Source organism: Rhipicephalus sanguineus, chromosome 1 (genome assembly GCF_013339695.2).
Source record: "Rhipicephalus sanguineus isolate Rsan-2018 chromosome 1, BIME_Rsan_1.4, whole genome shotgun sequence".
Lineage (NCBI taxonomy): Eukaryota > Metazoa > Arthropoda > Arachnida > Ixodida > Ixodidae > Rhipicephalus > Rhipicephalus sanguineus.
The window spans coordinates 120,498,704-120,524,597 of record NC_051176.1 but is presented as its reverse complement, the minus strand read 5'-3'; the positions used below and the strand labels follow the sequence as shown (position 1 = coordinate 120,524,597).

The window sequence follows — 25,894 nt, the reverse complement described above, 5'->3', positions numbered from 1 at the left end:
CTACGGCCATAAAGATATTATTCGAGTAGCAAAGGTCATCGACGATATTTCTAAATAGGATGCAGCAGCGTCCACCGCACTCTCCTCCTCCTCAGCGCGCCGTCAGCTTCAAGGCGGGATCCCACTTTCTCCAGCTGTGCATACGCATACGCGTTCTTTCTCTCTCTGCCGTCATGTTGTTTTGTGTGCACGTGTACGGAAAGTTTGTTGGAAAGACAACGTGGCCTGAAGTGCCTCCTTGGGACGGAAAAAATCGGGAAAATAGCCGCAGAAATTGCAAATGCAGGTTACGGAGCTTGCACGCACCTTAATGGGCATGTGTATAAGGTGTTACGTCCTACGCAAGAGAGCCTGGTAGGCCCCCGCGCCAGCAAGTGCACTCGCACAGACGATCCCCATACCGGATTGCAGGCTTTTCTAAAGTTTGTCTTGCTTAAATGTCGCCCGGAAGGTGGGGGGAGGGGGATGCGTGCGGCTCACGTTATCATATACACACTTTGTGCATTGCATCACTTCATGTGATTTATAGGAGTGAGGAAAACAACAACCGATGATGCCGGCAGTCGCATCCATCCCCGCATAACCGTGTATCTGGACCACGACATATAGGAAAATGTCACCTGTGCCCTGCGGAAGCGTTTAGTTTCCCAACATTAATAAACTTACGATGGTGAACCGAAGCCACCGTGGTGACTTAACGGTTACGGCGTTTTACTGATGTGCGCTCGGGGACGTGCATGCTTTCGATTCCCGTCCACGGCGGCCGCATTATATATTGAGGGCGAAATGCAATAATAATAATAATAATAATAATAATAATAATAATAATAATAATAATAATAATAATAATAATAATAATATAATAATAATAAAGCGCTCGTGTACTTAGATTTAGGTTCACGTTAATCACGTCGTGGTACTGGCACTTAATATTTAAATGCACCTTCATCTTACCGACTGTCTTACCGGGTCGTTCAAGGCTGAACAAACTTCGCGATTGTCGCATGGGTTAGCACAGCTCCACGGACAAGCGCCTGTAGTATCCAATATATATATATATATATATATATATATACGTGGGTATAATAAAACGGAGGCGTTGTCAACAGTGACATAAATATTTATTTCCCAACAGTTTCGGGAGGGGGCCTCCCTTCCTCGGGGGATTAACTCATCCCCCGGGGATTTAACTCATCCCCCGAGGAAGGGAGGCCCCCTCCCGAAACTGTTGGGAAATAAATATTTATATCACTGTTGACAACGCCTCCGTTGTATTATACCCATTACCCGAGAAGAACTGGCCCATTGAACCATATCTACACTTATATATATATGTGTGTGTGTGTGTGGTGTGTGTGTGTGTGTGTGTGTGTGTGTGTGTGTGTGTGTGTGTGTGTGTGTGTGTGTGTGTGTGTGTGTGTGTGTGTGTGGTGTGTGTGTCAATGACCCCCTGGTGAAGGTTACTGTCAGGCGTACGCTGCCGAGCCGCACATACATACCTCGTCCTCCACAGCCGAGGAAGGTACCTCCATCTAGACTATGCGGCATGCACTGTAGGTACATACTCCCACCAGCGCAGCCTTTTACGCCGACAAGAGGCGCAAAAGCGAACCTGAAACAGCGCGGTCCGAAGCCGCGTTTGTTGTTAATCGCGCGCGCGCATTCGCGCTGGAGCGGCGCACCGCTGCCCGAATGCGCGCGCATTTATCGCGCTCCGTTGATGCGTGCACCACTGCATGCGTCTCTTGGCTGACGATGCGTGTCCGACAAGGCGTTCCCCGAGCGGTGTGTACACACAAGTCATGGCCCTGCTGAGACGAGGACGCACTTAGTGTGTCTACCTGCAGCCCTCCCGCCGCTAAACGTCCCGCTAATAGAGACCGCCCGCGGACACCGTTTCGGCGGCGTATCCCACCTGACAGCAGCGTCGGACTCGACAGTCGAACCGTCGCTGACACCGCGGGCCTCCGCTGTTCACCTGACCTTGGTTGCAAGAGTGCTTGGCCTCGGAGGAGGCGCGCTTCCGGCTATTTTTGGCCTCGCGTTTTCTCCTAAGCATCTCCGAGATATAGCGACCTCGGCGTATCGCCGCAACATCGAGCAAGATTAAAAGACTTGACGCAAGAAAACGGCCTATGTAGGATTTTGACGAATGTACAAGTTGTGTATTTCTTCGAGGGGGCGTAGCCAGGGGGGGGGGGGGGTTCAACACCCCCCCCCCCCGAAATTTTTCAGTTTTGCTTGCACATACATACACGCACGCATACAAACGCACGCACGAACATACATAAAGTATGGTTGAACCCCTCCCCCCCCCCGAAAAAAATTTCTGGCTACGCCCCTGTTCGAGGTGTCTTCGAGACACGTCGTGCGTACTCGAGTATACATTGACTTGCGCAGCGGAAATCCCCCCCCCCCCCCACACACACACAAAGAGGACAATAAGAAACAAATTTCACTCTTCATCGCTGGCCTGTCTAACAGTGCCGTCAGGAGAGCGAAATAATTTACGGAAGGCCCCGATCGACGACACCGCGTGTGATCAGGCGGGTTAATTCATCGACGCGCGGCTCAGACGCGTGCCATTGCAGAAGCCAGCTGCAGGGTGTGACGCCTTCTTCCGGCTGGCTCGCTCGCGTAGCTTGTAGCGGCCGCCAGGAAACGCACCAGGGTCGCAGGGGCTTCCGCAAGGCAGAGAGAGACGCGTGGCCTCGCTCGAACCAAGTGTAGCGTCGAGATGCTCCATGCAGAGGCCGGCCGTCACTGTTGCGTTCGCAGGGGTCGAGTGCGTTACGCTGACAGACAAGAGAGCCGTGCCGGGCTCTCACGGTCAGCATGGAAATGAAGTGCCCGTCTGGCGCTCGCACCGCGCTAATCTCTGCCGAGTCCAGAAAGCGATGGCTGTTGTTTAGGCCAGCCTCCCTTCTCATCTCACTTCGTATATGCCCGACGTGGGTTACTGCGTAGCGAACTTGCAGCTCCAGGATACTTCTCGAATAAATAAATAAATAAATAAATAAATAAATAAATAAATAAATAAATAAATAAATAAATAAATCAGGCACACCACTCCCTTCTAACCGAACTCCAACTTGCAATCTGTATTCATGCCAGCCTCTTCGAGTCAGGTCCCAATAGTCTCGTTTGTAAGCGTTTCGAGAAAGCTTTCGTACGTATGACCGCCTTCCCACCATGTCCTGAATGTCGTTTCATAGTTTGCGCTGTGAAACGACATTTTTTTTTTTTTCCACAGTGCGCGATCATTTTTTTTTAATAACAACAAGCGATAGATCAAAAAAGCAATCTTCAAAGGGTTCCTCTTGTGCGTGGTCGTATAAACAACGTCGCACAGGGCGCTAAAAGATACGATCGTTCGCGTTCAAGACGGACGTTATTCGTAGCCGTCTGCTTTTACTGCAAGATATCTGCACGCTGCAGGTATACAACCGCCCCGACCGTCGTATCGCGTAGGTGTTGCGCGGAGAGCAGTGGCTGCTGCTATTCTCTCACACTTTACCATCGGCACCGCGCTATAGCTCATCTTGCGCCACGTCACACCTGGACGTTATACCTGATAAACTCACTTGTAGAGGCGTTCCCATGGTACCGACTCGAACAGTGCAAGGGCTGAACAGGTGGATGCACTCGTGCTATATAGATTACGACACTCATTGGCTGTGTGCAATTTGAGTCGGTTACACAGAAAAATCTGTAAACAAAATCCGTTATCGCAAACACAATCTTTCGATGAGCGCAGTGGTTGTTTCTGAGATACATGATTCAGAAGCGCAGCGACGCAGACCCTGCGACGATGCGCCTGCGCGCCTGCCAAGCACGTCGGGCCGCGGTCTCTGGGCGGACTGCAGCTTCCTCTGTAGGAAACGCATTCAGGATATCCGTGACTAGCAGACCGCCTGACGCCGGGCGACGCCGCGGCTGTGCGCGGCGTGCGCGCCTTTTAAATAGACGCGCCGCTCATAATGCGCGTCGGAATGGGGACGCGACGCGTGGGCGGAGGACGCGCCGATCCTTGTGACGAAACGCCGGCACTGGCTTCTTTAGCCGCCTTCCGTTAGATGAAATCGCGCGCGCGCTGAAACTTGCACGCGCCGTCATAAGCGCCGGTGCGGCGCTTGTTAACGAGACGACGAAAGATGGACAAGCACATATCCGGCAGTTTCAATACAGAGCAAGCTGCGCGCTCACAATAAAAAGACGGGCCCCGCGCGCCTATAACGCCTCATCGGGCGGCACTCACCAATTCCCCGTGCTGGGCGCATGGTGTGGCCGAAGGCTCGTAGGCCCGCACAGGGGAGAGGCGTGTGGCGTCGTATCCAGAGTGTGAGCGCTGTTCCGGAGAGAGAGTCGACGACGGATGGAGCAATGCCTGACGCGTATATCTCGCGGGCGCACCAGTCGCTCGACTGTGGCCGGCGCGCCCGACGCGCGGCCCTTTTGGCCCCCGTCGGCCGACTCGTCGGGGCGGTCGGACCGCTTCCTGCGCGCAGACGGCGCTGCCGCCGCAACAGCCGCCGACACCGGCTGCTCGGAACGCGGTGACCGCGCGACGACTTGGCGGACCGAGAGCCCAACACGACGCCGCCGCGGCGGGTGTGGACGGTCGGGGCCAATAAACTCGGCCCCATATCCGAAAAAAGAAAGCGCAAGCAAATTTCGGCCAATCACGATACAGGAAATTTTATATAAGCGAAGAGAACCCTCAAATGGCACAGGACGCTTGCGCACAACGGCAACACGAAAGCTTTGTGAATTCAGCTCCTGAATTGTTCGTGGGATGTCCAACCGGCAAAACGACATCGTTGCAAATCCACCATTGTATCCCACTTGCGCAGTTACTAAGGTGCGCGTTTATACCAGTTTGCTTTCGAAAACGAGCTCGAGACAAAAGTGCCATAACAAAAGTTGAAGTCTGAAATAGCCAGCTATCGTAAGCGGGGGGCAAGTCACAAAGTCTTTCCCATTTTGTAAATTCTCATTGCTGTTGCCTCATCGCCTTCGTTGATAACATTTTAAACATCAGCAATTCGCTCTTCAAACAATTCTATAGTCAAGAGTTTTTATGAAAAGTGGTTGGTGAAAGCTGGCGAGGGCTGTTAAACACGATGAAAATTATACGTGTGCCGTTGCAAAATGCACTAGAAATAATTTCCAGTACCATCTATGTTCATAGGCCCGCGGACCAATCACGGAACAGATCGTACACTTAACGAAATAACAAAAAGGACACGCCGAACTGTCATTGACGCCGCGTCTCATGGACAGCAGGAAACAGACGACAGCAGCGCTCGAGTTTGCTTTACGGAGAGCGGAGTCGAAGCTATGCGCGCATAGAGTAAGCACCCAGTGACCCAGTGACAGGAGAATGCAGCTGTACAGGGGCTGCACCTAACAGGAAGGCGAACGCAGTATTCTGCGCCATTTGTTTTCTTTTTCACACACACACACACACACACACACACACACACACACACACACACACACACACACACACACACACACACACACACACGCGCGCGCGCATATATATATATATATATATATATATATATATATATATATATATATATATATATATATCCTTTTCTGATTAGCGCTAAAACGCTCTCATCGGAAACTCCCCAACTATAGCTTCTCCGCAAAGCTTGTTTGACGTAACTACAGCACGGTAAAGTTCGGCTTTGTATGATGCTTTGTCTTGTTGGCGTGACACGACAAAAGGTATCGTACAAATAAACAAAGTGAATATGATAATATGTACACTGTTAGCGTAGGCGTCGCTTCCGTCGGTGCTGTTTTTTAGGTCACAGAAGTCCGGAAAGATAACATATATGCCGAATTTCTGGCCGTCCCAACATTACCAATAATCAATGCCCCACATAGAAATAATAGTAGGTAGGTAGGTAGGTAGGTAGGTAGGTAGGTAGGTAGGTAGGTAGGTAGGCAGGCAGGCAGGCAGGTGTGTGTGAGTGTGTGTAATAGGGGGAGGGAAGTCGACACGATCCTACAATTGTTGCATATTCACTTAATATGCACAAGTAATCATCTTTACGTATAAAATACCAGTAAAATTATTATACAATTGATCAAGTAACGACGAGTACACGGATAATAGAGATTGCATCAATAAATAAATGTACACAATGCAAAATAATTCTGCAAAGAAAAACGAAGCATAACGAGCGTCCATTGTCCGAAACCTCACGTAATAGCTCTTGTCTATTCTTTCTGTCGTTGTGCCCCTCCAGGAGGGCAGTTGTCGGCCTAGCCGCTCCCTCCCGGAACTGTTTAAGCTTGACTTCTGTCTGTGGCTGGCGACAGCTCAAAACTCGGCGCAGCTGTGCAAAGCGAAGTGGAAGCATACCATAGCCATGTATAGTATAGTATAGAATAGTATAGTGTAGTATAACAAGGGGTGGGAAAGGCAAGTGAGGGGGGGGGGGAGTAGTGATGCGAGGGCGAGGAGAATGAAAAGGAATAGTGACGTGGTGATGAGGAGCAGGGAAAGGAGCAGGGGAGAGGGTAAAGCATAGCATAGCCATGTAAAGTATAGTATAGCAAGGGGGGTAGGAAAGGAAGTGAGGGTGACGAGGAGGGTAAGGCCACAAGCACCACTGTTTCCTCAGTCTTTGCACCACTGGTGCGTAGCTGCTCCAATTTTTTGTGCATGTTTTCACATCAAATAATACAAAATAAGAGTTCCTGTGCTATAGACATCTGCTAACACGGCCAACCTGGCGCTTGAAACGCATGCGACTCTTGAACCTCGTTCGGGTGACAGTGTCCTTCATAGTTTCGGGCACACCAACGCTGCTCTCTGTAGCGCTTCGAGCACGACCTCGTCCGTCGTTGCTCTATATAGCAGCTGCAGCTGCATAACGTCACTAAAGTTGTGCAGGCTCATCCTATAGAGGTTCAGCTTCCATTTTCAATAAAGAGAGACCTAACTAAAACACTCATTCTGTCAAGACTGTCATGTTACTATATATTTTAAAATCGTTTATTAGCCAAGAAAAAAAAAAGAAGGATAAACCTGCTTTTGAATCTTCCGCTGTAGGAGGAAAACGAGAAAGAGAGGAAAGACAGGGATGTTAACCAGTTTGGCATAACCGGTATGCTACCCTGCACAAAGGGGAAGGGATGGGGGAGATTGAAAGAAGAGTAAAGAAAGAGAGAAAAAGAGGGGAACACACACGCACACACATAACTTCACAGCGCAGAGCGGCAGTCTTGTGCGGTATGCAGCATCATTAAGAGTCTACAGCCGCTCATGTTCTCTTATTCGCTCTCGCTCATCTTCACAACAGAATTAACGATGACACTAGAAACAATTCTCCAACGTCATCCTGAAAAGTCATCGAGAATTCAAGCAACCAAGGCACTGCAGGAAATGTAACGTCGTATGTAACATTGTATGTCGTATGTAATGTAAATGTAAATGTAAATGTATGTATGTATGTCGTATGTAACCATAGGCGTGCGCACGGGGGGGAGGGGTGCAAAGTCTGCCCTATACATTGACTTAGTAGGGAGGGGGGCGCTGCAACGAACCTTCGCCCCCCCCCCTGATCAGGAACCCTACGCACGCTTATGCATATAACACAGTAACATGACATCACATGAACCGTCTTAAATCAACGCTCGCATGTTCTCGGCGTGAGGAGAAGGGGAGTGAATGAAGAGAGTGGAAAGGAGAGACCGCCTTCTCGAGATATGAGTACCCACAACACCGAGCGCCAGGTAGGGGTTTATACGTCTCCCTGGGAGCCGCTTGTGAGATGCACAATCTTCTTTTTCAGATGCGAAGTATCTTATGGCGGAGTTCAATCCGGTGGTGGTGGTGGTGTGCGGCGTGACCACCCTAACTGCGCATGCGCATACCCTCTCCACTCACGCTCTCCCTTCCCCTCTCCCCTTCCCCATCAGTTCTTTTCCCATCCCTTTTCTTGCACCATTGCAAGGTAGCAAACTTGTCATCTCATCCCGTCCAAGGCCATCAGCAGGCAGTGCCGGCTGCCCTTCCCGGCGAGCTCCACGGCTGCGGAGTTGGCTGGACTTCACCTGGCGGCGGACCTGCTGGCCGAGGACATCCCAGCCGTGCCGATTGCGGTCCTCTGTGACAGCAAGGCGGCACTGCAGACACTGGCCAACCATCGCCGCGCCGGGCTCACTGGAAACCTCCTGGCAACCAAGTTTCGGGCCCTCGCGGCATCCGGGGCATCCGTCTCCTTCCACTGGCTGCCCTCTCACGTCGGCGTAGCTGGCAACGAGGAGGCGGACAGACTGGCCAAGGCAGCACACCAGCCAGGAACCCCCATCACCCAGGCCGTGGCGGCCAGGGACTACTCGCAGGCCCGCCTCAAGAAGCTCCTCGTCACAGTCCACCCGGACCGGAGGATGGCCAACGGGCGGGCACCAAAGCTTCTCCCAGAGACGGGCCTCACCAGGAGGGAACGAGCCTCCCTGCTGCGACTGCGGACCGGCTGTGTGTGGACCGCGGCCCGCCGCTACCTGAAGGGTCGCTGCGCCTCCCCGGCCTGCAGCCGCTGCGGCCACCCCGAGACCCTTGAGCACCTCCTTTGCACCTGCCCCGGATTGGCAAAGGAACGCTCGACAGTCACCACAGCCTACCGGAGGCAGGGCCTTCCTGCCACTACCCTGGAGCACCGCCTCTTCCCTTCCCGTCCCCATCTACCAGCGCTCCGGAGCCTGGCGGATTTCCTCGAGGAGACGGGAATCGCGGCCTACCACTGAGACCGGATCCCTTGCCCCCCTATCCTTGCTGCCGGCCTGCTGCTCTTCGTACTGATGACCTCTGTGCCTCCACATCTCTAACCTTCTCTCTCCTATCCACTGTCATCCCATCTCCCCTTTCCCGCAGGCGCTGCGCCGTGCTCCCGACCGGGCTGCAGAAATTAGGCGCCTTTTCCTCTTCAAACCACTACCACCACCACTGGAAGTGTGTCACTGATTAACCTCCCCGGCGTTCCTTGCTTCTTCTCCCGTCACGAGTGTCAGAGACCCGTCCTTACAGACAACTCTAATAGTGAACAAACTGCTTTGTGAATACACATATACGAAAGTTTGCCAGGTTCCGTTGGCGAAAGCATCCGTGCATCTACGGAAATGCGCGACACCCGAACGTCGCGCGTATAGCCTTCTACCGAATGCTCCGCTTCCTCCGTTTCGTTGGCTGGAACTGGATATTCAAGTGCCATATTATGGAGTGAGTAAAACGCGGGCGGCCTTTAAGCCGCGCTGGACAAAGTGAGGGCTCGGGTTGCGTACGTATACCGCGTCGCGAGAGTATGTTTGATGAAGCCTTCGTGAGCCTGCCGATGCGCTGAATTAAGAGGGAAATAGTCAAATGTTAAAACGGCACGTACGCGGCGCAGAATAAGTTACGCGGCCCTCATTTGACGGCTTTTGCCCCATTTATTCGTATATCTCTCCTCCTCGGCTTATGCTGTAATCAAGCCGGAACTGAGAGTACTTTTTCCGATAACGATTATTTTTGCACGCTCCACGAAAATTCTCAAAAGGGGTCGCACGATTTTTTCATGCGGGAACCGATTGTGGCGTGACACGGGAACGATAATTACTTGTCATCTCAGACAAGTGTCAATGCATGCAGGCTTATCAGCCGAAGTACGTGATGGATATAGAGCTGCATGAAAATGCGTACGTTCGTGGAACGTTTCAGCTGCCAGGCGCAATTTCTGCCGCTTGTGCATTGTAAGTATATGTGCTCCTGAGCAGCAACTGAATCTCTTTCACGATAAGGAAGGTTTATCGCTATCGGACCGCGACTAGAACTGATTGTATATGCGGTGACATAATGCTCTATCTTCAGGAACCGTCCGAACGTTCTGCTGCTCAGCTCGAGCCCATTCGTGCAGGCATGCGACTCCGACAAGGGCATTTCCTGTAGACACGATTATCATCGGCGCTTCACGGAGACGATTGATGGGAATCGTGAGTTGAAGTGTTCTGCGGCCAAACGATAACACACCGGTGATAGCACATAGCCAAAGCTCTAAAGCGCCTAATTCTGCCTAAAAAAAAAAAAAAAGAGGGGGGGGGGTATTTTAGCATGGTTTCAGAAACAGGCTGTGACCTTGCCCATATAGAGTTCGTGTACCTTCCTTTCGCTATTCGAGACGAAAAAAAACGCGGGGGTCGTCCCAGCAAAGCTGTTTGAACGTTTTATCTTTACTGCCCTTACGATAAGTGCGCGATATGCACAGCTAATTCGCGCCGCGGATGCACAGGTGACACCTGTCCGCATAAACAGCGACGGTTGTGGAAGGGCGGTAAAGCTGCGATGAACATCGTACAGGTTCTTCAGAAGGTCACCTTGCAGAGTGTCCGCGCCCCTGCTCTGCATTCACCCCAATTTAATAATGCATTAGCAATCCTGCTTCCAACGTGATAGGCGTCCTAATCTTGTTTCGTTCGATTGTACGGCTCAAATACGAGATGTATAATCCTTTGTGCCTATTGTTTCAATAGGGTGTTTTCGCAGTGCCTGTTTACCGTGCGGCAAGTCCAGACATACCGCCGTGCTCGGCACGTACACGTTTCTTGGTCTGCAAGACCGCTATTAGCCACTTTGATAATCTCATCCCGTTACTGTACGCAATGAGCAACTCGCGGAGTTAAAAAAGTTTTTGAAAAGCTACGTGCCGACCACGACCGTATGGTATTTCCGTACTTACCGCACAGTAAACACTGCTAAAACACTCTAACTGGCACTGCTAAAGCACTCTAATGACTGCCTTGGCAAAGCATGATTCTGGCTTGCACGTGACAAACGCTTGTCGTATGTGTGCAGTCAGGTGCAGTTCGCATAGGCCCATAGGTTTAGGGGTGGGGGGTTGGGGGAGGGGGGGCACGCAGTTTTCTGGCCACGTCCGTAACGTGGACGGTGTTCGTGCGCGCATGCGGTCCACTATGTAGTGCAGAGTGGACGTTTCCGCCGCCTGCGCAGATAGTATGTGGCGCCAAGGCGGCGCAGTGTTCTCCTTTTTCTCCGGCCCCCGATGCGCCGTTTCTTCTTGCTTACTTCTGTCGGTCGTCACCCGAGTTGACACCGGATCGCGCAATGCTCCCCGTTTTGCGAGCAATCCGCGCAGACGTCGCTCGCGCCTCTAGGGAGCCGTGGAAAAATTTTTGCTTGCGTTCCGCTGCGCTGCTGGTTGGCGGTGTAAGTGCGAGCTAGCGCTGCATGCTTGCGTCAAACAATGCCTGCGCCCGAGCCTGCGTGTGGGTCGAGTCCATCCCGCACGGAGATCGACAACACACAAGGAGTGCATGAGCGACCACGCGAGGTAGGACAAACCGCAAACGCTGCTGTAAGCTCGTCTGCAATGCAACGCGCGACAAACACCGAGTCCACGAGTAACGCAAGCGATACCTGTAGCACGGGACGCAAAATGAGCGTTAATGAAAAAAAAATAAAAGGAAAGAAAAAAAAAGAAAACATTTGAGTTACAAAGTGTGGCTGATCATATACATATAGCGTTGCGTAAGCCTTGACATTGCCGGCGTGAGGCTGGGCGTAAACGGATCGGAAAGTCCGCGGGAACGATATTATACCAAATCGCACAGCGCGGCTTACTTCTCTAAGCTTGCACCCGGTCTATAGAAGAAACCGTAGCGCAGAGCTTCGGAAGTGTGGATACACTGTAGTCACATGTTGTCAGCGCACCGTTGCTTTTGCATTTCCGGTCCCTATTCAAATTTTTATCGCCATGGCAGAGTCGAACCCACCACCTCCATGTGTTCCGCAAGAGCTAAAGAAAGCACCAAACACAACAACGTGGCTATACCCACGTTTTGTGTGGCGCAGTCGACACCTTCTGTGATCGATGTAATGCTGCAGAGCTTTTGGCCAGACTCCAACGCCATTGTTTCACCCCGAGCAGCGCATATTACCCGGCGCTTTCTCCCATGCGGCGATGGACGTTATCAACACTACACGGCTCTCGTGGATGCATATCGATGCATGCGTCCATTGGAAAGTCCGGCATTGGTTAGAAAATGAACGTTCTCTTTCTTAGCAGGTCTCACTTTTTTTATCAGGGATTTTCCTGGGACAAATCAATGCTGAAACAAAATTGGTCGTCGACTGCGACGTTTATTTATTTAGACAATACGTGTTACAGCAGGTGACGGTGAACATCGAATCTTATTCTTGATTTCATATGTAAGACACCCGCTATAATATAGAAAAGTAACTCGTGCTACGCTTGGAAAATGTTATTTACGGGAGTGTTCGATGCTGTCTGCGCCTGCTTTTCGCTGAATAATGCTGGAAGCATACAACACTTTTAACCGTTTTTCAGTTCTGTGCCAATATTCGAAAATGAGGTTGTCCATATATACTGCTTTTCAATTCAAAGGAAGCTACGGTTTTTTTTTTCTCTCTCAATTTTGTACACTGAACTATTCGCAAACAGTGCTGATGTGCTGGCTTTTTAGCCAAACGATGGGGTTTAATGTATCCAAAGCTACTCCAAAGCGACTCAGGCTATGAGAGACGCCGTAGTGGAGGGCTCCGAATAATTTCGATCCTCTGGGTTTCTTTAACGTGCATTGACATCGCGCAGTACACGCGCCTCTATTTCGCCTCCAATTCCGCTACGGCCGGGATCGATCCTGCGTCGTTGCGGTCAGCAGCCAGTGGCGTAGGCAGAAATTTTTTTCGGGGGGGGGGGGGGGGGGGGGGCACCTCACAGATCTGACATTGGGTCTGGGCAGATAAGTGGGATCGAGTGTCATCTTGTGCTCTGTATGCAATGGGAAAAAAATTTCGGAGGGTGCACGGGCCCGGTGTGCCCCCCACCCCCTCCTGGCTACGCCACTTTCAACAGCCGAGCTACTAGCCAAACGAGTCCATGTGAGTTCGTGCGTGCGTGCGCACGTGCGTGTGTGCTATAAGCATATGTTCGAGGAATATAGCGTTCTTGAAAGGACAGCACAGTGGAATGTAGAAGAACAACAATATTTTGCCCCTAATGCTTCTCTTGCTATATATTGTAACGATGTGGGATCGACGAGGACAGGGAGAACGACAAACAAACACGCTTTATCAATCAGAGAAAGAACTGCAACGTCTTCTTCGTCCCCGCGCTGGGCCAAGAACTCTCGCGCTGCTTACATATATATATATATATATATATATATATATATATATGGGAAACAGGGCCCGTATTCACAATAACTTCTTGCACTAAAAATGTTCGTAAGATACCTCAGCCAATCACGATTCGGGGCATATGATTAGCGAAGCCGGCTGACCAATGGGAAACCGCACTTAATAAAGAGAAGTTTTGTGAATTCAGCCCCAGAACTTGCTCCACAAGACGTGTTGTCGGGGTTGGTTTGGTTCATGATAGAGAATGAATCAAAAGAGCGCAGAAAAGGGCACGCACGAGGTAAGGAACAGCACATCCCTTGCACTGTTCCCTCTCTTGTCCGTGTCTTTGTGTGAGCGTGCCATGCTCTTCCAGTGCATCACGTGTCGTTCGCTTGGGTGTGGTTCGGGGCGTGTGAACGAGTGGTGTGGCGCTCGCAGGCCTGGAATGAGCAGTGAATGTGCAATCCTCTGTCCGCACACAATTGCTCACAAAAAAAAAAAAGAAAATGCTCGCAGCCGTTAACCTTCCACGGTTATAAATTGAAGACGCCATTAAAACCAATTGAAAGTGTTCCGCGCTCTGGCCACAGTGACTAACACAGGCTAAATAAGAAAAAGGAGAAGGCGCATGTTTTCGATTAAATGGCTCGAGAGAGTCTGTTTTCGAGGCAACGTGCGGTGGGCACCCACATCGGCTCGTATTTTCAGCAAGGTTGTTCCACTGCCTCACTCGCACGTGCTGGGTGGAAGTAGCATTCGGCGGTTCTTGTAATGAGTTTGCCATAGGCGCGCAAATGCCAATCAGCGCGCGCCGCGTCAGCATTTGCCAGGAAGACGGCAAGCATTCCGAAATCCCAACGCGAGCGCTCAAAACTGGACGCGCTATATCCCCGTTCCACCCACAAAGTTCAGCGACTGTTGGCAGCGCGAATCATTTCACCCGCAGGTTCGCCGGAGCGTTCCCGTAGGAAGGAAGCGATTGCTCGACAATTTCAGAACAGCGGAATTTCCTGGCGGCGTGTGTACGGCAACTACAGTTCATAAGAAGTGACCACGTCTGCCGCTCCCTTTTCCGCGAGAAAATGAGTTGATGGATCACGTGGTGACATATAACTTGTACGCTGCGACGCTGAAGCGGATCCATTGCCGGTGCACACTTCCGTGATAACCTTACCTGACCACGTGAAAACGCTGGACGCTCCTCGTGGGCATCGCGGATCTTCTATACATATGTATAGTACAGCAAACCGCCAGCGCAACACCCCCCTTCCTTTTGTTTCTAGGATACGAGATCGCTAACTTGAGGAATGCGAACCGCCATGACAGCGTGGCTGTCACTCATCAGATAAGAGCAGATCAGGGCAGAGGGAATGAGTGATGAAGGAAAAGGCGCGAAGTTTACCGGGACAGGTTCTGGCTGGCCACATGTTTTGTACTGCTGTCAAAAGAACAAAAAAAAAAATGGAAATATAAGCTATACGCAAACAGATGGGGATGAACGCAAATAACAACACCGAGCGTCGCAATCTGTAGCGAAATAATGGTTTTCAGAAGGCGAAACGTCGAGATTATAGCTCGAGACTTACTGGCGTTGTCTGTGGGTTCGAAAAATAAGTTTGTAAGCAAACGCACAAACAAACGACACACTCGCGCGCATAATGAAAGGTACGAAACAGGCTCGCACAGAGCGCGGAAACGAATTGATGGTTTGGCGTCACTATCAATTTCGCAAGACGGATGGGGCGCCAGCTCGATGCGCGTTCGCTGTGAACGCACTTCCGCACTTCTGCGGGGAAGGCCAACACAGGCATTACCACATAGGGCAGTGTTTCCCGCTCCTCTGGCGCTGTTGTTTACCCGGCTATGCGGGAATGGTGAGCAGAAGGTGAAGTGCAGAATCATACCTGCCTCCCACTGACGTCTGCTGTGGGAGGCCACCAAGCACGGCTATAGTGCTTGGCACGACGCTGATTCCACGCGAATGTGAAATGAGCCCCTGCTTCCCGTATCGATTGGTCTTATTAATATTATGTTTTTCACCTTCATATAGGGAATAGCTTTCTGAACAGCAGTTAGGTTTCCTGTTTTCGTAAGGTGCGTGAAAGTATGCGCGCATCTTTTGCTACACCGCTATAATTTCTTCTTTTTGGTCAGTACGTATTGTTTGGCAAGTTGGTTCACTTTATCAGCAAAAGGAACCAGGGAACACGAGTGACAGGGGCTACGGAGATGGTCACAGCACGTTCTTATTTTTTGTTAGTTGTAGCATCTAACAGCATAGTTTGATCTTGACACAACCATTTAGATTGACCAACGGGACTCACGAATCTTGACCCGGCACGTAATGACCACATTACGGTACTGGTATATGGATGGTCTATAGATGCAATTCAATTGCGATGTCCTGAAGCAGTATTTAGCGGTGCCTGGTGAAAAAAAAAATGATCTGCAAGCACCGTTCCTGTCTGAATGAAAACCGGAGGGCGAATTCAGAAAGCTTTTTCTCCGTAAGTGCTTTTTGAAATAGGCCGACAGGCTTTGCTAATGATACGTCCTTCTTCGCCACTCTTGTGAACCATTTTATAACGTAAGACATTCTTGCCAATGCAAGTCCAGGGCCCAAATTCACAAAGTTTTTCGCTCGTGCGTGATCATTGTCACTGACAGTACGTCTTCGCTAGTGTTATGTCCAGCATCTGGATTGGCTGGAATTTTCTCCTAAGAAGACTCATAGCCAGATAGACTTTTGTCAGTACGATCCCTGGGGCCTGATTACGAACTAAAGGTTTGCTAGCCGTCATTTACATCTTCGCTGTCAGCAAGCCGACTTTGCTTATATTTGTCTAGCATCAAGGTTGGCTGAGATTTTTCTCATACCAACACTTGTACCCTAGCACGCGTTTGCCAATACGGTGGGGGGGGGGGGGGGGGTGGGGGTGGAATCTTGCGCACGTTCGGACCTTGTTCGGTTTTCGAACGTTCGGTTCCGGCTCGCACGCTCGGCCAGAAGCCAGCTGACGCCGTCTAACAGCTGGATTCTGGCCAATCGTGTGGGCGCAAAGCGAACGTACGAAAATCGAACAAGGACCGAACGTGTACAGGATACCACCCCAGGTCTACTCCGGCCAATGAATTAACCTATATGTTCAAGGATGCGATCGTCCTCAAGAAGTGCGAGATCCCAAAACCATACACAGCGTGCCGCCATGCGATGGCCTAGCAGACCGTCGAGGACTGAAGGAAGCGCGGATCCATGCCCGTGCTAGAGTTGCTGCGGTGGCCACTCTGCGGCGACCAAGGACGGCGCGTGCCGCATCGGAGGCATCGCGTAAACAAAAGGCTGCTCGGTGCCGTTGCGGTTGCGCCAGACGCGGCAACCGAGCGCTCTTGCCAGGCGCTAGAGTGGCCGCGACCACCCAGGACAGCTATTCCCGGCCGTACACATGCATGCGCACGTATACACACACAGCGCTCGCCTGTTTTGCGTTCCCTTCTTGCTTATTTTGACACGGACAGCGGTGCAGGCCACGACCAGAAAGCATCGCTTACGTCCGCAGCACGTATCGTCATACTTCACCGCGGTGCTAATCAACCACCGTTCTTACTCACACGGCGCAATGGCGGCATAGCTGCGTCATGAACAAGCGGCACAGAAGTCGTACACGAACTGGATAAGACGAACGCCGAACCAGGGACTGTAGCCACAAGAACGTCTTACGCTAGACTTGTTCGCAAGAGAAAATTTAAGCCAGTTCTGATGCTCGGCGTATAATTATCAAAGCCGGCTGACCAGTGGCGGAGGTCACTTACGACCGAAAAAAGCCGGCAGATCCCACGCATTGTGGGAATCGATGTAATGCGAAGCAGCCAGCAAAGAGCTGCATACATCGTCTTGTATGTCGGTTAGCAAAATGCGTGTCATGGTTTTCATGTTAACTCCTATTATTTATGTTCGTCACACAGTAACGTCGCGCAATACCAACTTCGGGGTAAATCAAGCTAGCGAAACGGCGGCCAGCGCACCATGAGCTTGGCACGTAAGTCATGCTGTACATGACATATGTGTCATGACTTTCGTGTTAACTCGTGTTATTTATGTTCGTCACACAGTCACGTCGCAAGATACCAATTTCGGTGTATATCAAGCTAGCGAAACGACCGCCAGCGCACCATGAGCCTGGCACGTAAGTCATGCTGTACATGACATGTGTGTCATGACTTTCGTGTTAACTCGAGTTATTTGTGTTCGTCACACAGTCACATCGCAAGATACCAATTTCGGTGTATCTCAAGCTAGCGAAACGGGCGCCAGCGCCCCATGAGCGTGGCACGTAAGTCATGCTGTACATGACATGTGTGTCATGATTTTCATGTTAACTCGTCTTTTTATGTTCGTCACACAGTCACGTCGCAAGATACCAATTTCTGTGTATGTCGAGCTAGTGAAACGGCCGCCAGCGCAACATGAGCGTGGCACGTGTCATGCTGTACATGACATGCGTGTCATGATTTTCATGTTAACTCGTGTTATTGATGTTCGTCACACAGTCACGTCGCAAGATACCAATTTCTGTGTATATCGAGCTAGCGAAACGGCCGCCAGCGCACCATGAGCGTGGCACGTGTCATGCTGTACATGACATGTGTGTCATGACTTTCGTGTGAACTCGTGTTATTTATGTTCGTCACACAGTCACGTCGCGCAATACCATTTTCGGGGTAGATCAAGCTAGCGAAACGGCCGCCAGCGCCCCATGAGCGTGGCACGTAAGTCATGCTGTACATGACATGCGTGTCATGATTTTCGTGTTAAATCGTGTTATTTATGTTCGTCACACAGTCACGTCGCGCAATACCAATTTCGGGGTAGATCAAGCTAGCGAAACGACCACCAGCGGCCCATGAGCGTGGCACGCAAGTCATGCTGTACATGACATGCGTGTCATGATATTCATGTTAACTCGTGTTTTTATGTTCGTCACACAGTCATGACGCGCAATACCAATTTCGGGGTAGATCAAGCTAGCGAAACGGCCGCCAGCGGCCCATGAGCGTGGCACGTAAGTCATGCTGTACATGACATGCGTGTCATGATATTCATGTTAACTCGTGTTATTTATGTTCGTTACACAGTCACGTCGCAAGATACCAATTTTGGTGTATATCAATCTAGCGAAACGGCCGCCAGCGCACCATGAGCGTGGCATATAAATCATGCTGTACATGACATGCGTGTCATGATTTTCATGTTATGACTTGTCATTTATGTTCGTCATACAGTCATGTTACACCATACCAACTTTGGTGTACATTCGATTAACCAAGCGACCAGGAGAGCACAAAGTCGTAGGCGGCTAGATAGATAGATAGATAGATAGATAGATAGATAGATAGATAGATAGATAGATAGATAGATAGATAGATAGATAGATAGATAGATAGATAGATAGATAGATAGATACGCTCAAAGTCGCAGAAGTTCGCTAAGAAATGCTTCGCATTTAAAAAAAAAAAAAGCTTAGCGAAATCGGCTCTACTTTATTGCACGTTGCGAGGGAAGACGTGAGACTTGTGACAGCAAACAAGCACCTCTGCCGTTCCTTCATTATTTCTTTTTTCTTTGCGAGTCGTGCTGCTGTGTAGTTTTGATCTCTCGCAATGTTACACAAGCGATATGATATTGCGGCATACAACATGTAACATCTGGGTCCGTATCCACAAAAATATCTTAAGCTAAAAATTTTCTTGAGAGAATAATTTAGCCAATCACAATGCGGAATATATCATTAGCGAAGCCGGCTGACCATTGAGAAAACGCACTTACGAAAGAGAAGTTTTGTGAATTCAATCCCAGATACCGCGGAAAGGGCACCAGCACAGATGTTCCAATATACAGGGGACAAATTCACATAGCTTTCTATTCTGAAGTGTTTTTTTTTCTTTCTTTTTTGCCATTGGTCGACCGGCTTCGCTATCGATATGTCCAGAATCGCCACTTGATAAAATTTTCTCTTGCGTAAGAGAAAATTAACCAATAATTAAACTTGGCAGACAAAATCAATGCAATCACATACTGTTGCCGATATCGTGTGGAGCTTGCTGAGCTATATGCATGGGCGTAAAGACTTGTCTCGCACTTAGTAAGAGAGAGAGAGAGGGAGAGATGTAACGTTATTGGGTCCAGCGGTTTTGGGACCAGGTCCCCGCCTAAAAAGAGCCTCGTTTTGAACATCGCTCCTCAAGCTCCATATATTTATGAAAATCAAGTATGCATAATTTGTTAAATATAGTTTGGAAACTACTATATCGAAGCTACTGCTATACTTTCAGGATTCCGATTAAATTCGCATGCCTCGAGCATATGCTTGAAGTGGCGCGATTGTAATATGCAGGTGCTTAGTGAAAAAGGTGAAGGGGGCATATTTCTATTAGGGTGCTTATATAGTGCGCAAGGATCATTTCTTTACGTCTATACCGCCGTTATAAATGCGTTGCTGACAAAAAAAGAAAAAAACAAGAAAAAAGAACACGCTTCTATCTCTCCAGGAAATTGTTTCATCCCTTACTCATAACATCCTTTAATATATTAGCATACACATGAATGACATGGTCAAAAGATTAAAAATTCTTGAAGACGGGGTGTCGCTCGAGCCAACGTTTCGACAAGTGGTCTGGTCGAAACGTCGGCTCCGTGCGACACTCCGTGTTCAAGAAATTTTCATCTGTTCAAACATCCTTCTTCCCCTGAACTTATGCGTTATTTGGTCAAAATATTGCGAGACTCCGCTGTATAGATATTGGGTATGCGTATGTGTAAATCGGGTAGTTCGCGTGGCCTTCAGCTACTGGGCGTCAGACGTACTCGGGTGACGAATTAACTCGTGCTCAACATTTCCAGCTAGAAAGAAATGTCCTAATTTTCACGGCCACTCGAAAGTCAAAATAAAGTGTACATCAATCTCTTTACGCGATGGCCCTCGTTAGCTCCGCCGCAGTTAGTACGGTAGTGAGAAATGGTGGAGTGCGAACAGCGTGATGACCTTACGAAACCGGCTATGGGGCATCAGCATACGGGGAGACGGGACTGCGTCAAACGGCTGATAAGGCGCCATTCATTATTTACTCTCGTCACGGGTTTCGAAAGACCACAATAATGGCTCGGACAGAATGTGGTGGAGGGCCGCATTGTCTGCCTAAAATAAAAGGAATAAAACAAAAGTAAAGAAGTATAGCTAAACCGCCGCTGTGCATCCGCAGCGGACAGGTACAATGTAATTCTTCACCATTTGCGCTGTTCAGCCATGTCACGTTAGCACCCCCTCCACATCCCACGGTATACTGCGTCGGTCTGTCGTCAAAAGTGCGTCACTGGGCCGCCCTCCTCTCGCGCGCACGACGCGCTTTTCCTGAGCTCGCGCTTCCCCCGTATACTCTCGTTGGATTGCTTGTTTTTCTCTGTTATCTTGCTCTCTACGTTGACAACGAGGTGTACCGGTGACAGTAAACAGGAAGCCATCGGGAACTGCTCAAACACAGCTCTTTGTTACTTGTTTTATATATATTTTTTTCTGGACAGCGCGTTAAGGGAAAGCGCGCGGAGCGCTCTGTTCCGGTGTATAGCGCGGGCCGTCAATGAGTGCAGGCGCACATCGGTTCACCCGCGCGCGTCAACGCGGCCAAAGCGGCGCGACAGTCCTCCGTTCGACGTCAACGCCAATGAACACGCGCAGGCGCTGCCCGCAGTAGCAACAGTAGCATACGACAGTAGCACAGACTCGCGCGGGACCGATTCCTGGAACCGTTTACGAGAGCACCGTTACGCAACGCGAGCCTGGCTGACAGCTATGCGCATAACTGCTAGACGCGCGCAACCTCTTAAAACTGGCCGCGGTTGCACAACGGTGACCCCATCGAGAACGAGGTGTCCAGGAGACACGCGTTGCCACACTCGCGTCTGTCAGCGCGAGAAACTTGTACACTCGCGTCCGCATGTGCGAACGGGGGTCGCTTTATAGTTCACTGCAGGCTAAGCTCTCGTTGGAGGCGGTTTCGCACCCGCCAAGGTGGTCTAGTGGTTATGGTACTCGACTGCTGACCCGAAGGTCGCGGGATCGAATCCCGGCGGCGGCGGCTGCATTTTCGATGGAGGCGAAAATGTTTGAGGCCCGTGTACTTAGATTTAGGTGCACGTTAAAGAACCCCAGGTGGTCGAAATTTCCGGAGCCCTCCACTACGGCGTCTCTCATAATCATATCGTGGTTTTGGGACGTAAAACCCCAGATATTATTATGGTATAATGGTCCCTCATAATCATATTGTGGTTTCGGGACGTAAAACCCCAACAATTATATATGCATTAATGATACGTGCAGCGTCAGCATTGGTCGAACGTGCATCTTAAGAACTATTTTAGCGAAAGCTGCTTTTGAGTATTCGGTTTCCTATCTGAATGCCGTATGGAAAGCTTTTAGGGTGTGCTCTATTAGCTGTGGTCAAAAACAAAAATGCGTGAAAAGGTAGGTATGTCAACCTTGAAACTAATAAGATAACTTTTCAGAGAGCAGCAGTCGAACTTTACGCTAACAGATAGTAGCCCACGAAGCAATCGAGAAAGGCACCTGACGCGTTATCAACGAAATTTCGATAATGCTGCCCGACGGAGAGACCCGGGCCCGTATTCACAAAAACATTCTAACGCTAGATTGTTCGATTTAAGCTAAGTCTGATGCGGTACGTATCATTAGCGAAGGCAAACCGGTCAATGGCGACGCACACCTACGAACGAAAAGCTGCGTGAGTTCAGCCCCTGAAGTAGGATTCACAAAACCCTTGCTGGCCCATAATCACAAAAAGCTTTAAGCTAAGTAATTGTTCGTATATTATCAAATCCCAGCCAATCCTGATGTTGGACATGTTATTGGCGAAAGTAGCCGGTCATTACAAAGAGAACTCGCGAACGAGACGCTATGTGAAAAATAAGTTTACCTCTCTAAATTGCGGACACGTGCCGTATAAAGGCAGCAGCTGACGTATGCACACTATATACAGCTGCCATGTTGCTGTGCTGCCGGCAACCATCGCCAGTGAAGGCAACGTATTCTCTGCAGTCCACGTGATGGTATGCGTGTTTTCGTGCGCATGTGTCCTTTGCCATTGGCCAGATCGCTTTCGTTAACAACATGTCAAACATGGGGATTCGCTTGCATTTGCTCCTGAATAACTCTAACGTAAAATCCTATTGTAATAACAACTGTTAGGGTTTAACGTCCCAGAACCACGATACGATTATGAGGGACGCCGTTGTGGAGGGCTCCGGAAATTACGAGCAAGTGGACTTCTTTAAATCTAAGCACACGGGCCTCCAGTGTTTTGCCTCCATCGAAATGCGGCCGTCGCTGCCGGGATTCGATGCCGCGACCTTCGTAAAAGCCCTTTGTGAGTACAGGCAGAGGCGCTTCAAACACGACCAACGCAAACGACTCTTTGCGATTGTTAGAGCTCTTTGATCAGTTGTAGGCCAGTGGTATTCGAACCACCGCTCACCGAGGTTCTGATACCAGACATATACGACATGATTTTGTGCTATCCATCGAAGAGCTTTGATTCTCAAGCAATGACTTTGCGGCAGCAGGTTTCTCAGCAGCGAAATTAGTTTCCTGTATTCTCGCAGGTAACATTAAGACAAATCATCATCATTTTCAACAACCCACATCCGCGTCAAGGTCATAGTTGCACTGAGCTGGTCCCTCTGGTGCTACAAAAACGACGCAAAGGACGCATCACGTCACACTCCACTTAATCGGTTCGTCGGCACAGTAGCGGGGCCAAGACAGCGTTCCTCTCTCGAGCTACTGACTGCACTGCTGGCATGAGTGCTTCTCACACAAACGCGTGTGTGCACTGTGTGCATAGCACGTTGTGGCGGACAGAATGGTCGAAACGGAACGGACAGCGAAGTTTTCGATATTGGGACGGTATTCTTCGGTTTACCATCTGACGTATATACCATCGAGATACGACGACTGCAATGCCACCGGCGGAGCCCTTCAAAACGCCAGCTAGTGTTTTGAGACAGCGATAGCAATGTTCGATTAAGCATTGAAATTTGTTTTGTTTTTTTGTAAAAGTTTACGAGATTCTCAAGCTTTTTTGAGTTTCTTTATTTTTTCCATTGCAAGGGCCTGCTATTAATTACACCACTTCTTACGTAAGCATGTGCAGTATATCAGCAATTACAGGCAATTGATTTAACAGAAAAGCAAGGAATAAAAAATAGTAATGTCACTTATGATATTTAGCGCTGACGGATTTTTTGAGAAATTTAAGCAAGCTTGAACTGGAAGCTGTCGATACTACCAATTGTAAGCGACCAGTTTGACTCCCACAAGCACAGGAAGTAACTTGCGACATAGCCCATGCACTAATGGGCTATGTCGCTGACAAAGGCGGCACCACTTCCTTTTTTTTTCTAGCGATACTTCAATAAATTAATGAAGTTGAATACAGAAAGGGAGGAGAGGTGCAGGCTGGCGGTTGAGTTGTAGCATGGCTTTATCTAACCAGAGAGGACGCGTGTCTTACCGCACTGCAGAGACACTGATTCCGTCTGGTGGGGCAGTGTCGAGTCGGTCACGATGGTAGCAATTCCTATCTTGATTTTGGTTCAGATTACGGCGTCGACCACTGCAGGCAGCGTTATTGATGACCCAGGCGATGAACAGCGCAACGATTCCTTCAACAGCATGAATGTGCGCTACATGACCGCGGGCTCGGTCAGGAGATACAGCCTCAGCTATCCTCACGAGGAAAGGAGGGAGGCGGCCTAGAGAGAGACAGAGGAGGCACCACACACGCAGCTTCGGCCCTTGTTGCAGTCAGCATGCGTGCCGGTAGAACCCTGACCCGCGAGGCGCGCATTATGTATGCAGATATGCTCAGGCAAAACGTTGTTGCAGCGCCACGCAACAGCGCGTTTGCTCCCACACGGAATGCAGATGGCCACGATGGCGATGGCTTCGTTTCCTGTTCAGTAACGGTACCCTGGCTATTGCATGCCGCGGGATCAAGAGCACGTGTAGCCCACTTGGCGAGCGCCGTTTCGGTGTGTATACACGAAGAGCGCGTTTCCACTACAATGCCAGAACCCATTCCGCATGACATCCTGGCTTTTGTATTTGAGAAGCAGATGAATAGGAAGCTTGAGAGGGGGGAGGGGGGCATGAATGCGGGGGGTGGGGGGGGGGTGGAGTGCCGCACTCATCGCGGCCGCGTTTGCAATCGGAAAACGCGCCATCTGCTCGCCAAGTGCGCGCGTACGGGCGCCTCGCTGTGCGCCTCCTGATTGCCGGCTTGAGGGGAAATAGCCGCAGTCAATGTAGGCTGGAGCACGTGGCTCCCGCATTTAAATAGGTCCGCAAACTCTTTAGCGTCGCTTCTCGTCCTTCGATGTTTACCGTTAGCTCTAACGTTCGTTATGCAATATCGTTAAACGTTCACTTCTCTGCGCACGTTAAGCGGATGTCGATGCACCATTTTGGCTGATATTTCACGCAAACTGAGATCGTTGGGCTTATTGCAGCGTGCGAAACAATACAGCACTGTTGCGACATGACGTTTCTCGGTTGACGTAAAGATCTGAACTGCGGCCGCCCGCATATGACTGAGTAAACGCGCAAACGTGAACGTCTGAACAACTCACGTTCCAAAACAAAACAAAACAAGCGGCTGTGCCGTGTGAGAGAGCCCGTCGTGCAGGCGCGTGTATTCTGAGCGAGCATTCGTTGGGAAACCGTATTTTTGTTCGTCCATTTTAAAGCCCTTTCGGTGTCGATCATTTTCGAGGTGACGAGGGGCAAAGCAACTCCGATTTACGGTCGTGTTGGTCAGGCAACAGAAGAAGCCGAAGCACCACTTTCACCAACATTACGACACTCCGGTACATGTGTCGCTACATGGGTCGGTTAAAGACGAAAATACGGTTCCGGATGAGCTAGCAACGCGTTGGGTGTCTGGAGGTCACCACAGCTGGCTGATGTCGTGCTGTTTTCTTCCGCAGAGCGCTGCGCACTATATAGGTATATTCGGAAGCTGCGCACATTCAAGAAAACGACCGCGATCGAGAGCTATTCTTGATTGTATAAGCCGAATGGTATTCGCGGCGAGATCGACCTATAGGTGGCAGCACCGTCACCCCGCTAGTGTGGATACTGGTTTCGTGTGGTGTGTGTAGAAGTGCACGGGGCTTTTGTTTTCACATCGTGATTTTGTGTTCCGTACCCGCAGAAAACTCTTCGTTATCGAGGGTGAGGTTTTTTTCGGTGCCACAATGCCGCACATACTGCACAGAGCCAGGGATAAGCTCCCATTTTTATCCCACCGACGCGGAATGTCGCCGAGTGTGGCTCGTTAGGCTTCGTAACGGCAAGACGCCTTCCAAGTACGCGATGGTGTGCAGCAAGCACTTCGACGACGGTGCATTCAAGCGTTCGCAGACGAGAAAGAATGGTGAGTAATCAGCGATAACTTCGCTAATGTGTGCATTTATATGCTTGTTGCTGCTGTGCACTACGAGCGTGAAGACGGTCGCAGTAAACGAACGCTCGGGGAAGCTTCCCTGTGCTTTGATTTTCCTACACTTCCGCAGGAAAATTAAGCGAGAATCAATCGAGAAAGAAGAAAATTAATTCATGGAATTTATCCTTTGTCATTCATGTACCGTCTGCGCTGTGAATGCAA

The 25,894-nt window shown here is 50.0% G+C and overlaps 1 protein-coding gene across 10 annotated transcripts in view; it reads right to left on the bottom strand.

Moving 5' to 3' along the window:
* LOC119396905 (uncharacterized) overlaps nt 1-25,894 on the bottom strand; it is a 125,125-nt gene that overhangs the window by 34,870 nt on the left and 64,361 nt on the right. The window contains exon 1 of one of the 10 annotated variants that reach the window (XM_049416196.1): nt 4,259-4,638. The exons of 8 other annotated variants lie outside the window; for them this stretch is intronic. The gene's annotated coding sequence lies outside the window, so the exon portion shown is untranslated. Of the gene's footprint in view, nt 1-4,258; nt 4,639-25,894 lie in introns of those variants that run through there. One more of the 10 variants, XM_049416173.1, reaches the window with a different exon arrangement.